This window comes from Crocodylus porosus, unplaced genomic scaffold (assembly GCF_001723895.1).
Source record: "Crocodylus porosus isolate Cpor-Errol unplaced genomic scaffold, CroPor_comp1, whole genome shotgun sequence".
NCBI lineage: Eukaryota > Metazoa > Chordata > Crocodylia > Crocodylidae > Crocodylus > Crocodylus porosus.
Genome location: NW_017728915.1, coordinates 34,341,312 through 34,354,648, shown reverse-complemented (window position 1 = coordinate 34,354,648; position 13,337 = coordinate 34,341,312). Strand labels below are relative to the sequence as shown.

Here is a 13,337-nt window from a genome sequence, read left to right as displayed (position 1 = left end):
CCAGCGCTGCTAGATGAATCATGAGTCGCAAGTAAATACTGCAAAAGCTCAGAATCAAAGGCAGATTAATAGTTTAAGTTGCATGCCTTTGTAATACATATTTTTTAATATAGACCAACTCCTGACTCAACTAATAGCCTTGAAGACAGGCATTCACCGCTCACTGCTTGATGGAACCAGATCATTTTTTCCTCTAAGAGATAGCAGAAAGGGAAGGGTTAATGAAGTGATGCAAACTAATTCTCTGCTCCCTGTCTGCTGAGCCTGGGACTGTCACTGCAGGTAAGTACAGAAGTCAAAAAGCCCAAGGCTGATTCATTTCTATCTTCACAGGTTGGTCTAAGCTGCATAGATTGAACCAATTAGCAAGTGAACAGACATTCACTTCTGATTCCAGAAATGCAACCACCGGCCTGCAGTGGCCCAGGCCAGAAGCCTGGGGGTGCTAGAGCACATCTCCCTGCTCAGCTGGAGCAGACAGCTTGGGCCAAGGCTAGCCCAGCCACCTTGTGGGGGGAGGTGCAAAGCCTTCTGGGATGCTGGAAGACTGTGAGTTAACTTGAATCTGGAGGGGGTCTGGCACCAATGTTCACTGTTGGATCAGGATGGTGCTGTGGAGCTGATCGGGGCAGAGGGGCTGCATGTCTGCAGTGTCTGTCCCCTAGCTCTGCTGGAGTTGGGGAGGAAACATGGATTGAGGCCTCCCGCCTCAGGAGGGCCTCCAATACCCTCCAGCCCTGCTTCTGGCTGCACTGACAGATGTTAATGAAGGCACTCTTCATTGGAGCATCTTCATCTGAACCCTCATGCAATGAGGGTTCGGCTTGTCACACGATCAGGCATTTTTAAAGCATTCTGCAGCCGTGCACTTCCGTCCGCATACAGATGTAGAGCGCTTTCAGTGGCCAATTGCGCGGCAAACCATCACGTTGGTCAGTGCCTTAGTTAACTCACTCTTAGCTCATTTACTAACCAGGGGCTTTGGCTCCTTTCTTCACATACTGCTGCCATAAAACCATGATGAAAATGCCCTTTCCTCCTAGCTTTCTCTTGTCCTTTCCTTACCCTCCACCAGGATTATGTCCACTCCCCCATTAAAGTGGTAGGTGGTTAAGGACCCAGCTTTCCCTAGTCCAAAGGCCTCCATCAGAACTGGAGGATGGACAGACAGATGCTAACAAACTATGAGTTGCTCTCCTTCACTACAGGCCAAATCAGCTTCATACCAACCCCTCATGGGTCTTCCTTCCCCTTCCTCTCATACCTGGCCTAACAACTGCAGAAGACAAAGGCCATCGCTAAAAATCTGACTGTTTCGTCTGCGTTCCCAAGACATTGCTGGGATGGGATTAATGCCCATGGACACAAAGGTTTCAAAGCATCAGGCAGAGATAAATATTGGCCATTCATACTTGCAGCAAATGATAATGAAAAAAACCCCCTACCAAAACATGAAACATAGAAGTGAATAAAAGTATATTCTGTGTCTGGGCATATAATGAATGCTTGGAGCTAGGGAAGAGATAGATAGTTTGTAACGGCTAAAATTTCCTGCCTCTGTCATGCTCCAGTGCACTGATACACACATGTATATAAATTACTGGGGCAGTGTCCTGCTTTTCCTTCCTACCGGCACAAGTTCATATCTGAATACGATCACAGCACAAGTGAAGCGAATTTGTTAGTCTAAACACATAGCTAATTTCCCTTCTGATTTCACTGAGGTTTACATGTGTTCATTCACTTGCATCAGGATCAGACTGTGCCCTTTACTCCCATCTCAGCATACACCAATTAGCTCCAGCAGGGATGCAAAAGGCTATTTCCCACCTCCTAACAGCTGCACAAAAATTACAGCGTACTGAATTCTATTTAGTTTTCTCTTTTTCTTCACTTTGTTTTTCCCCTTCCGGGTTGGTGTATTAGAGTTTGATCTCACTTCCATTCCTGTGCTGGCATAAGGAAGGGATAGTAAATTCGGTAGCTAAGTCAGCAAGAAGATTATTACTAACTCACTATATTGAGCTTCTCAAAAGCTGAGAGAGGACCAACAACTTTAAAGAATGGGGTTAGTTAGAAAACCTAATTTGCCTCCTAACTCTACTGTACTGTAGGTACGACCAAAATAATGGACTGGCTTAGAAGAAGAAAAAAAAAAGGCACAAGGTTGAGGCACAAGTTTCAGGTCCAAACTTTCCAGTGCTCATGGTATTTCTGGTTCCAGGGTTTTCTTTGGAGGACCACCTTTAATATCTGTGCTTCTTAGAAAATGAATATTATAACACTCTTCAAAACTGCTCTTTATTTCTTCCTTGCAAAGCTCTTGGTGTTCATGGTAACAGTAAAAAAAAAAATCTTCAATTAATAGTGGTAAATAGCATTTTTATTATAGCTAAAATGGAGACTATGAGATTAGGTCAGAAATACAAATTACAGCAATGCAAAGCTCATATTTGCCTGTCACTTTCACAAAATATTACCACTTACTTAATGCTGAATTAATTCTAGCAAATCTGCAGGTTAGATACCAAAAGGAATACCTGTGCAAGTTACTATAGGAATCTACTTTTGTACTTAAGTGTATTTAAGGAACCTTTTTTTTTTTTAACTAAGAAAACCACCTCATTATGTCATCTGACTAAAAGAGGGAGCTGATCTGGAAACTGTGAAAGTGAGTTCATAGATTCACAGACATTAGGGGCTGGAAGGGATCTTACAAGATCATTTAGGAGCTTGTTGGTCTCAATGGGCTTTGGTCAAGGCCATTCTCATAGGAGACATACAGAGGATGAGATACAACAGATAAGCACATTTTTCCATCATTATGAGAAAGGGAGGAAAGGGTTTGTAGGCTTGGTCAGTAAGTACACTAAAGACCAAACACTTCTCAGGATTATCAGAGACCTCTGGGACATTCAAAATGGGACAGTAAAAATACTTCATTTGAGCAGGATTCCTTATATGAGACCTGATGCTTCTGAGTTCCAGTCAGACCAATAGCCAGTAAGAGAAGTGATCTCCCATCTATCCCTTCCAGATCCTGGCTGGGATCTAAGCCCAGAGAAGCACAAAACATAGAGGAACAAGTTGGAAGAATGCCTTGGTTTGGGGTCAAATTAAGTTTGGGGCAAAGGATCAGTTTCTACTTTATCTAAACTAATTCAGCCATCTGTAATCAATGCATTCATTAAGGTTCCAGCAAGAGTAATTAAGAAACAGGTTCTACACTTGTATATATCTGATTCATGGAGGGAAGAGAAAGACAGAAAGTAGAACTCTTGAGAGGCAAGTTCAGGAAATTGAATCCGCATCTGAAACAGATGTCAAGATTAGGAAGAGGCAGAGGTTCCATTAAAATCTCTAAAATCGTTAGCTCTGAATACTGTAGGTAGGTCCGTAGACCACGTCCCTTTGCGTAGTTAAGTGTCCCCAATTTAGCATGCCAATCCTAGCGTTAGCTGCCTTCCCCAAGCAACTCACTTAACTTCAGTGATATCTGAATGTAGTGCATTTCCTTTATACAGGGATTGGCCAATCAGAAATGATTATACAGTATAACCTCATAAATCCAGATATCAAAAATCCAGAATTCTTGAAAATCCGGCACTTTTTAAAATGCCCCTCCTGCCCCCCGCCCCTCCCCCTACCCGGGTGCAGAGAGGGAAGCCTGCACATGGTGGCTGCCACCGCCATCCACCACCCTACGCCACCGCGCCACGCGCGGCCTCTGCTCTGGGACCGGCTGTTGCTACCTCCACCCCCCTCCCCGCTCCGCGACCAGCAGCTGCTGTGGTTTCAAAAATCCAGAATTTTCAAATTTCCGGTAGATGCTTGGTCCCAAGCATGCCAGATTTATGAGGTTATACTGTATTCCTAAATGTATAGCAGTCTTTAACAAAAACAATACAATTACTAGTTTGATTGGCCTGGAAAATGAATTTATTCTGGGATCCAGCCAATTAGTATTAATCTTTGGACAGTACAGTGAGCTGTCACTACTTCATCAATGTTCGGCAGCAAAAATGATGGCGGCGTACATCGTTCCTCAACTAACATAACTGAATGGAAGTCATTGGAACAGAGGCAGATGTTGGAGGCTGTCTCCCACTTTGAAATAATTTCCCTATCATCCCTCAACGTTTATTAGAGGGAAGCAAGGATAAATTCATTGTTTGCAAGCTACTCAGCTGTTGTGAGACCCATATAAATATCCTAATACATACAGGGCAGAAGTATATGACATCAAAACTGAATATCCTTCACCCAGCTGCCCTCTCTCCATCGATTGCGGTGAAGTCAACAACGATGCCGGCCAACTCAGCCAAAAAGCCTGCCTGAGCGCCACTGTCAGGAATAGTCTTCATTAAGTCCGAGAGCCATGCAACACAGGAAGCTGCCTCTACAAAGCACCAGCTTCACTGCTGCACCAAAGCTACCCGTCTCCACCTTGTTTCAGGTAATAGGAGCAACTAGAAGTAACCCCTAAAATGCTGCCTTTCCAAGACACTGCATAATCAATATTCCCCCTGCACTGAGCTTTACAGTTTCTGTGTTGCTAGCGGGCTGCACAGATCCAACAAAGTAGAGTCAGCAACTACAGATGTTGACTTCAATAACTGTTCTGCTTTATGACTTTCTTTTTTAAATAACCTTCAAACCTCAAAATTAGGAAAGCAAAAACAGAATTCTTCAGAGAAAGGAAAAAGTGTGTCAGACCACTTTCCATCTCTCACACATTTCTCATCATTTGCAGACATTTAATAGTCATTTTTAAGCTCCTGGCCCACTTAGTAGTAATTTACTGCCTAGGTACTACTGAACATGAGTAAAGGTCGGTAAAATCTTATCCAAGCTATTTCAGCCCATCAGAGCTGTACATCGGTGGATTAATAAGGCTTTTGGTATTCACAACACAAAGCATATAGAGTTCAGAACATCAGTTACTTCAATCAGTCCATCAATTATGAGAATACAAGACATTTTGGGAACAAAATACTTGTTCCTGAGCCTTACACAATAACTCAACATGGTGTCCAAGTGCTACATAAATTAGAAACGGATGTCTTTTAAGATGTATTATCTCATTCTCATTTATCTTTAACCACACCCTTTTCCTTCTACCCATTTACATCTAGATTTCAAGAGAACCAGTGTCAATGCAAACCACTTGTGACTTTCTGGGACTTGCAAGGCCAAGGATCCTGCGTTGTCAAAAAGCCAAACTCTTTATGGTTTCATTTGGCCAGAAGCCACCAAACTGTAATTAAACCCCAACGTTGGTGGGGAAGAGTCAAAATGCTCCCTGCTTCTCATGCTACAGCTCACCTAAACATCCAGACTCTTTGCTCTGCACATCTCCAGCCATGGAAATTCCCATCAGCTCCTAATGGCCAATTCCAGCCCATCCTACTTAGACACCAAAGTAGCAGATGCTTTGGATTTCCTGCTTTGTCAACTATATAACAGTGATGTGTTCAGCCTTCATAGGTTTGATCATTTAACAGAACTTGGCCCCTAGAGCAAAGCATAGGGCTGGCTGCTAGTACATATGCCTTCAGAAGCAGTAGAGGAAGCATTCAAAGTCCGGAAGCCTGCCTCCGAAGAGCCTGATTCTTCATTTCTTTGCCTAGAGAAGTAGCATTAAAGTTATGGGAGTAAGCATAGGAAAGATTTCTCTTACCCCGGGAGAGAAAATCATCAGTCCTACAAAGGAATAGAGCTTGAACAAAAAGCAAGCATTAGGCTCTACAGTTTTAACTACCCATTCCTATTTATGTACAGTGGGCAACATTCACAACTGATGCAAGCTGGCATAGCTGCCCGATGGATTTACATCAATTTAAACCAGCTGAGAATCTTGGTTTCATGCATATGAATTGTAGTTTTCACTGTACTGCAGGCTATAGGTACCATTAGATTACAGCATCGTGTTTTCATCAACTCATGCCATTTTGAAAAATTCTTCCTTGGGCTCAAATTTCCATGCCTCTGACTCAACTCCAAGGGGATTTTTTTTCTGTTTGTTTTAAATGTGATGAAGATCCTGCCTGACATTCTGAAGTTACGCAAAGTTGATATCAAGTAATTGGTTAATTCAGTATGAATTAACCAGCCCGAGCATCAGGATTTTAAATACATTTTAAGACAATTGTTTGCTCATGCACAATACAAACAGCTGAACTTAATTTAAGCCCCTAATACTTCAAGTTATTCCATATCCTCTATCTTGGATGGGCAGGGTTTATCCTAACAGAGCGGCTTGCAAGACTGGGCCTACGTTTTTCAGCTTTCAGAAAACTACGTGGTTCCTCTGTGCTTCAGCAAGCCAGCAATCATCTCTCATATACTTTTGCTACTTGGTTTCCATGACATACCCGCATGCAGAGCCCTTGGAACTGAACTAGATATCGGACATTAGGGAATATGCCTGCATTGTATTCTCACTAAGGGATTGAGTGTTGGTCATTTACAGAGAAAGAGAAAAGAACATAGAAGCTTTGCTGAAAGAAGGTCATTACCAGGTTAAAAAATAAACCCCGCAGGAAATCACAGGAAATATGCCTGCTGGAACACAGACCATTCACACAAAGACACAAAAATTTCAAAGGTGAACAGAGAGACTTTGGGTGCCTCTCTCTGAGACCTCCTGAAGAGTCTAGTTCCTAAACGGAGGATGAGCAACTGGCCAGCCAAAAAGCTTAATGCAACCAAAATTGCTTGTCCTTCTAATTTCTTGGCCAGCTTTCCTAAGGTCTAGACATATTGATATAGCTGCAGGCTAAATAGGCATTTATTTATTTATTTATTTAAAAGTTTATATTTTCCTTCCCTGATCCCTTTAATAGACCTATGACATGTCTACATGGTGAAGTTACCAGGCTCAAAATGCCAGCCTGGCTCCTAAACCAGAAGCAGTGTAAAATGCTGTTCACATGGTGTTTCAGGAGGGCTAGCTGGCACCATCACTAATTACCAGGGATCCTGTTTTCCTTAAAAATCACAAATTCTCAGATTAAAAAACCCAAAATCCGCAATTAAAAGGAAACACCACTCTGTGTGTGTGTGTGTGTGTGTGTGTGTGTGTGTGTGTGTGTGTGTGTGTGTGTGTGTACGTACCAATTAAACACAATGTTTTATTGCTATATGTTTCATTTTTAAGTAATTTGGAGGCCTACCAGTGCCTCAAAAACTATAATAAAATAATTTCTAAGTATCTATAAATTTTGGTATTTGATTCTGGGTTTTTTTATCATGGAATATCAGAGCTCTCCCTCCCCCCTTCACTCACCAGGATGCAGGTCTAGGCCCCTTACTACCCTCCTACAACCCCGCCACCCTTGCTGATGCCCCTCACTCCCCACCCACAACCCCCCCAGTCCTGATGGAGGGGGCTTCCAGATGCCAGGGCTACAGGACCAGAGACCCAGGTCCACAGTCCTTTGCCCCCACAGCAGCACCTGAGCCCTGGTTGCTGCCCACGAGAGGAGGCTGCTGCAGTGGAGCAGAGCGTGGAGCCTAACTCCCCTTCCCACTGCAGCTGGCACAACTGGAGTGGAGCTCACAGGAGAAGGAGAGGGGGCAGGGGTTGGGGCAGACAGCCCTGCCCCAGGGCCTCCATGGCAAATGCTGCATGGCAGAACAGATTGAAGAAGTTCATTGCAGCCACTGCAAGCTTCACGCTGCCCTGGCAAGGTGTCCCCTGACGGCCGAGCAGCAGCAAGGGTGGTGGCATAAGTTATGCCTCCTGCTGCTGCTGCTGCCGCTGCCGCCAAGTGGGCAGGGGGCATCTCATCAGAGCAGCATGGGGCTTGCAATGGCGGCACTAAGCTTCCCCACGCAACTCCACTCTGCTGTGCTCGGTCCCACCTGCTGGGTCATCCAAGAGCCCAAGTCTGCATCAGGCAGCCCATCCCACACACAAATCTGGGGGGGCATGTGCCCCCAGGAGTGCACAGAGCAGTGGAGAGCAAACCCCCAGCCCCCCGAGCCACACATGGCCTCATCCCGCTCCCTTTCGGGGTCCTGCAGCCACACATCCCACCCCCCACGCACCACCTGGGCTGGGCAGGGCAGCACAGCACAGCACAGCTCCCTCCTCCCACTCGCCCCAGCCTCTTGCCAGGCTGGAGCTCTGCCAGTCTACAGACAGCTCTTTGCAAGAGTGGAAAATTCACATCTTTCTACCTTAAAATAAAAAAAAAAAAAAATCTGAGGTTTTCCATGTTAAAAGGGAAAATCTGCATTTTTTTTCCCCCATGGGAAACAGAAAACCCAGATCTTGCTAATTAGCCAAACTGGAAACAGTCTCTGGGTGCAGACACACAGTCTCCCATTTGAGGAGACACCCTCCTTGGCGTGGTTGAGGGGCTGCTATTAGGCACGGTAGCTACCATTTAGACAAAGCCTAAAAAAACTTAAGGGAAGGTGATATGTTCTCAGGCTAGCTGTAACCCAGATCATCAAGCCAGATCTTCCAAGTTCCTCCTTTTCTTCACCTACCAAAATGATAGCACAATATAAAATAAAATGTTTCATATGGTAATGGGAGAAATGAGTTCACTCTGCTAGCAAAGGAATAAAGTTTCTAAGCAACGAGTTTCCTTCCTTTGCCAGATGACATATAGTTCTCATTAAAAAATTTACACTGTTATATGAACAAATAGCTAAACTCTGATCACCCTGTCAGTTAATGAAGTGAGAATGGCTCAAAGCTGAATTTGGTCCCTAGCATAGTGACCAGCTTTCTGGTGTTAACCCTCTTCCCCCTATTTGCCATCAAAAGACCTAACGTCCTATGCCATGCCATTGTCCGAGTGACATGAGGAGAGAAGTGATGTAAAAGCAGCCCACTGGACAGCTGTGCGCTTCAGGACAGATTGTCCTACTTCCACTGGAGAAACTTCAGGTTTAGCAGAGATGCAGTAAAGTAAGTGAAGAGAGCAACGGCCACAAGCACTTCCCATAGCGAAGTGGGAACGGAGCAAGCAACTCAAAAGGAAAGCAGTTACCCTTGCATTTCTGCTTCACTTGCTACCCCTCAAGGAAAACCATGTCTGCCTTATTGTGGCCCAATAACACTGAGTGCCAAAGCCACAGTTCTGACCGTCCCCAGGAGGGCTGCATCTACCTGCCAAGAGTGAAAACATGCACACATACACACACGCACAGTCAAGAAAGCACTGAGCCAATGTCACAGCATACAGAGCCTTGTAATACTGAAAGTACCAATTTCTAAATGATGCATAAAAGTAAGGTTCCTGACCACTTATGGTCATTAAGAGAAGGCTTGACACAGGTCAACAGGGGTAGGGGTGTTAGCTTCAGATTCACACTAAGTGCAAATAATCTTGTGCAACTTTTAGCAGAGAAGATCCTTTAAAAAAAAAAAAAAAAAAAAAAAAAAAACGCTTAAAAAAAGATACTTGAAAACAGGCCATCCAATTGTTATCATATTATAGCATGGAAAAGTAAAATACTTTGTAAGTTCTGAGTGAAAGTCTGAAACTTCCAGGTGCAACACACTGTGTAGGTCTCTGAAATTATAATTACACTAAGTGGTGTCAAAACAGCTGCAATAATGAGATACTATAAGGAAATGATTGACTAGATCTTGAGGAAAATCCTTAAAGGTTTTTTCCCCCAGTTTCTATGTGAGAAATAGTCTCCTTTTCCCCTGAAGCAGCTAAACTAGGGCTTTTCAGACAGCATCGACTTTCAAGTTGTGCATGGAGCCCTCTTCTGGAGAAATTTGAAAAAATAAGATAGATAAAGAATTCTTTCAGCAGTGTAGTATACATATTTGGGGAAAGTGCTCTGTGACTACCTTGATTCATTACATAAAAGCATACGTGAAATCTGTGCTTTCTGCCATGAACGCAAATACAACTAAATAGATTTTTCTTCTTTCATCCTTGACAACATTCCCAAACACTGTGTTTTCCTTATGTTGTAAGTTTTACTGTCAGATTTCTATGTATATCTTGCAAACAACCACTTCTGAGAGCTAATTTGGACAACAAGCCAACACCACCACTGCCACACTCTTCGTGTACTGCACTGACATACCTAAGTCAGTAAGAAATCCCTGTAAAGAAACTTATTTGCCTTTAAAACCTTCTGTCTTCAAGTTTTAGAAAACATCAGTTTTCAATAACGCACTTTGATTTAGGATGGCAAACTATTTTAAGCAGCCGTAGAGATTTACTACTGAAGCGCACATTGCACTGGATTGCCCAGATGCAAGCTAGCAGCATGCGTTCAGTACTTTCACTGGCAACTTCAAGTTGAAGAAGTGGGATAGCGTATATGCACTTTCAAAGTCACCGATCACCACCACATGGAGGGTTTCTAGGAATGCATTATCCTGTAGCCACTTATATTAAGATACTGCCAAATACTTCCTCCCTGCTCCCCGCCCGCCCCCTTCCCCAATCAACGGGAAGCACTTCATATTTATTAAATGACAGTAAACCATGCCATCAAGGAGACCAGGTCTTTGGGGCAATAAAGTTCAGTGCTCCATCTTGTTAATAGAAGCTAATCCTTACCAAAGGCCATGAAGTATGCTCGATAAAGTAAATGAAGCATAATGCTTGGGAAAAGAGTGGTCTCAGCCCACAATTGAGAACCACTGATATTTTTTAAGTGAAACCATTGAAGAATAGTTTAAAGCACTGATTTTATTATTATTATTATTATGACTTTTGAATGGAAAAACTTCATAACAAGCCTTCATTTCTTGAATATTCTCATGATCTAATAACGAGCTCTGGAAGGGGAACACATATCTCTACTCCACACCTTCCAGCTATCGCTGCTTAGAAAATGGACTCGCACTTTTCCGCCACCTGCACAAAAAACTGTTGCATTAGTGGCTGGCTATTACTGAGAAATCAGTTTATCTGGATTGATTTTTGCCAGTTCCACCTGCACGGCGTTGTGCAAGGTGTTATTGCGGCTGCTGTGAAAAGAAAAATAAATAAATAAATCAATCCGAGAAAAATGTGTTACAACCACTACCGCTGCCAGATGGCTGCATTTGTTTCCCATGTTGTTTCACACATTCTTCTGTTTACTTTTCCTCTCGCCTGCAAGTTCTGCGGGTAAGGAGTCACAGAGAAAAATCTGAACAGAATTTTAATAATTCCTCCTTTTCCCCTCCCTCCGACCGCCGATTGGACGCATCGCTGGCAATTAGCATTTTCCCCTGTCGGTATTCTGCAAGTGCCTTCCACAAAACAGTTCTATTTATGTACTTTCCTATTACCGCTTTAATTGATTTCCAAATGAATTAACTTTCTGACACCATGCATAAATTTGTATTTTTTTTTGTCGCCAAGTAAATGCACTGGTAGGTGAAGCTTCCAAATGTAATAAAGTGGATTGTAGTAGTGTGAAACACCTGGAAAGATTGAACTGAGTAGCTGTGTTAGATTGAATGATGCCGAGCTGGGACAACTCAGTAATGCTAGGCCTGGCTGCTACTTGGATGGGAGAATATCTTGGAATACGAGGCACCGTCGATCCAAACCAGTGAGCTGTGGTTGAGAGCTGAAGACCACACAAATTGGGTGAGTAGCTAGACTTGTTCAGTACCATTGATGCTGCTCACCCAGTGGATAGAAATAAAGGAAGGACTGTGCAAGGTAGTGTAGACTCACTCCTACAGTGGGCTCAGCAAATCATTTAAGCATGTTCTGAACTTTAAAGGCATACATTAAAGTTAAGCAGGTGCTGGAGTATTCGGCAGGATCAGGCGCTGTGCACCTTGCAGGCCCTACTAGTGCTTTGCTCACCCTGCAGTTCAAGCTGCTTGCTCAAGGGGCTGCTGGTAGAGTCGCTGAAGGCATGCCCTCCTCCGTCACATAGCTATAGCTTTTCTGATTCTTCAGAAAGAACTGCAACTTGAGCTGAATAATTCTGCTTCTAAGTGGAAGCAACTCCAGTCACCGAGCAAAAAAGCAGGCTGAACTGTAGTCCAGATGGCAGTCCTCGAGTCACTGGGCAGGGGGTCAGCTTAGTGCTCCCAACAGGTCACTTATGCAGCAGTGAGTTTCCCCAGGCAGTGCCCTCTCTGGAGAACACCTGTGCCGGCCCAGCTTCCGCCTGCATTGGCAGCTTAGCTTGCCCAGCTGCCTGCCTGTGTAGTCCCAGCCGGTCCTTGAATCTCAGCCCAGTCTCTCAACGTTTCCATCCTGATTCCCATCTGGGCACTCCCAGCCATTCCTAGAGGTCCTATATGAGCAGCTTACCTAACCACCTGCCCATCCGAGTGTCTCCCCTTAGAGCAATCCGTGGAGCCTGCCTAGCTTTGCTCATGCAGCATCCCATAGGCACATCCCTGGCATGTGCTTTCCATGCATTACTAGTGCTCCCATCACTAGGGCACCTCGGCATCGTGTATCTGACATAGTGCAGCAGTATGTACTCGCAGTCGACCAAGGACAAAATTCTCTGCCATCATTCATTTTCTTCTGCTCCCTTTAGTACTTATGTTCACAATTGAACCCACCCAACTGCCTGTGCGCTCACTCCCATGGATTCCCAAACCATCGGGTCCCACCCTGTACCATAGCTTCACCAGCCACCCAAGTGTGTGTCAGGTCATAGGAGAAGCTGAGCACCCCAGCTCTGGATCCGAAACTAAACAGCGTGCATATGGTCAGCTCATACAGCCACCTCCTGCTCACAGCCCTTTGGCTCATCTCAGCAGCAAAGCCTTCCCTACAATGGACCCCCACCATCATCTCTCTCTCTCTCTCTCTCTCTCCCTGGCTGCAAAAGCAACTTAAACCCCTTTTGGAAACAGCATGAACACAATGATTCAGTGTCCCAAGCATTAGTCTGGCTAGCACTGAAGGAGACACCAACCTCCTGAGGGTTAAATGCAAAGCTTTTCAAGCCCCGAGTCAAAAAGGAATTAACTTTTATCTGCACTCAGGGCACAGGATGCCAATGATACTGTCACTTAACAGGAGTTTATAGAGCGACTAAGACAAAAAGATGTGAGTGCTTCACGCTGGACGACAACAAAGCAACCTCCAACATCACACGGAGCTTTCAAAACTAAACCCCTTGCATTCATATGGGGGAAGAAAGCAGCCAGAAGGGACTGAGAAGTCAGCTAGTTCTCTGCTGTGACTGGCAGCAGCAGCAGGGCTTTAGCAGCCCCGTGGCTTTTAAGGGTGGGGGGGGTGTCTGTTTGCTGGCAGCAGGGATCTATTACATATAATAAGAGGAAAAGCTATAGAGCAAGTCACACATGCAGAGTATTAGACAGCTATCAAAGAGGGTGCGGGGGCACCTTATGCACGGTCTGATTTCTTTTTTTTTTTTTT

At 44.3% G+C, this 13,337-nt stretch overlaps 1 protein-coding gene across 1 annotated transcript in view; it reads right to left on the bottom strand.

The window, feature by feature from the left end:
- Positions 1-13,337, bottom strand: part of CDH13 (cadherin 13) — a 758,015-nt gene that overhangs the window by 744,024 nt on the left and 654 nt on the right. The window lies entirely within an intron of this gene.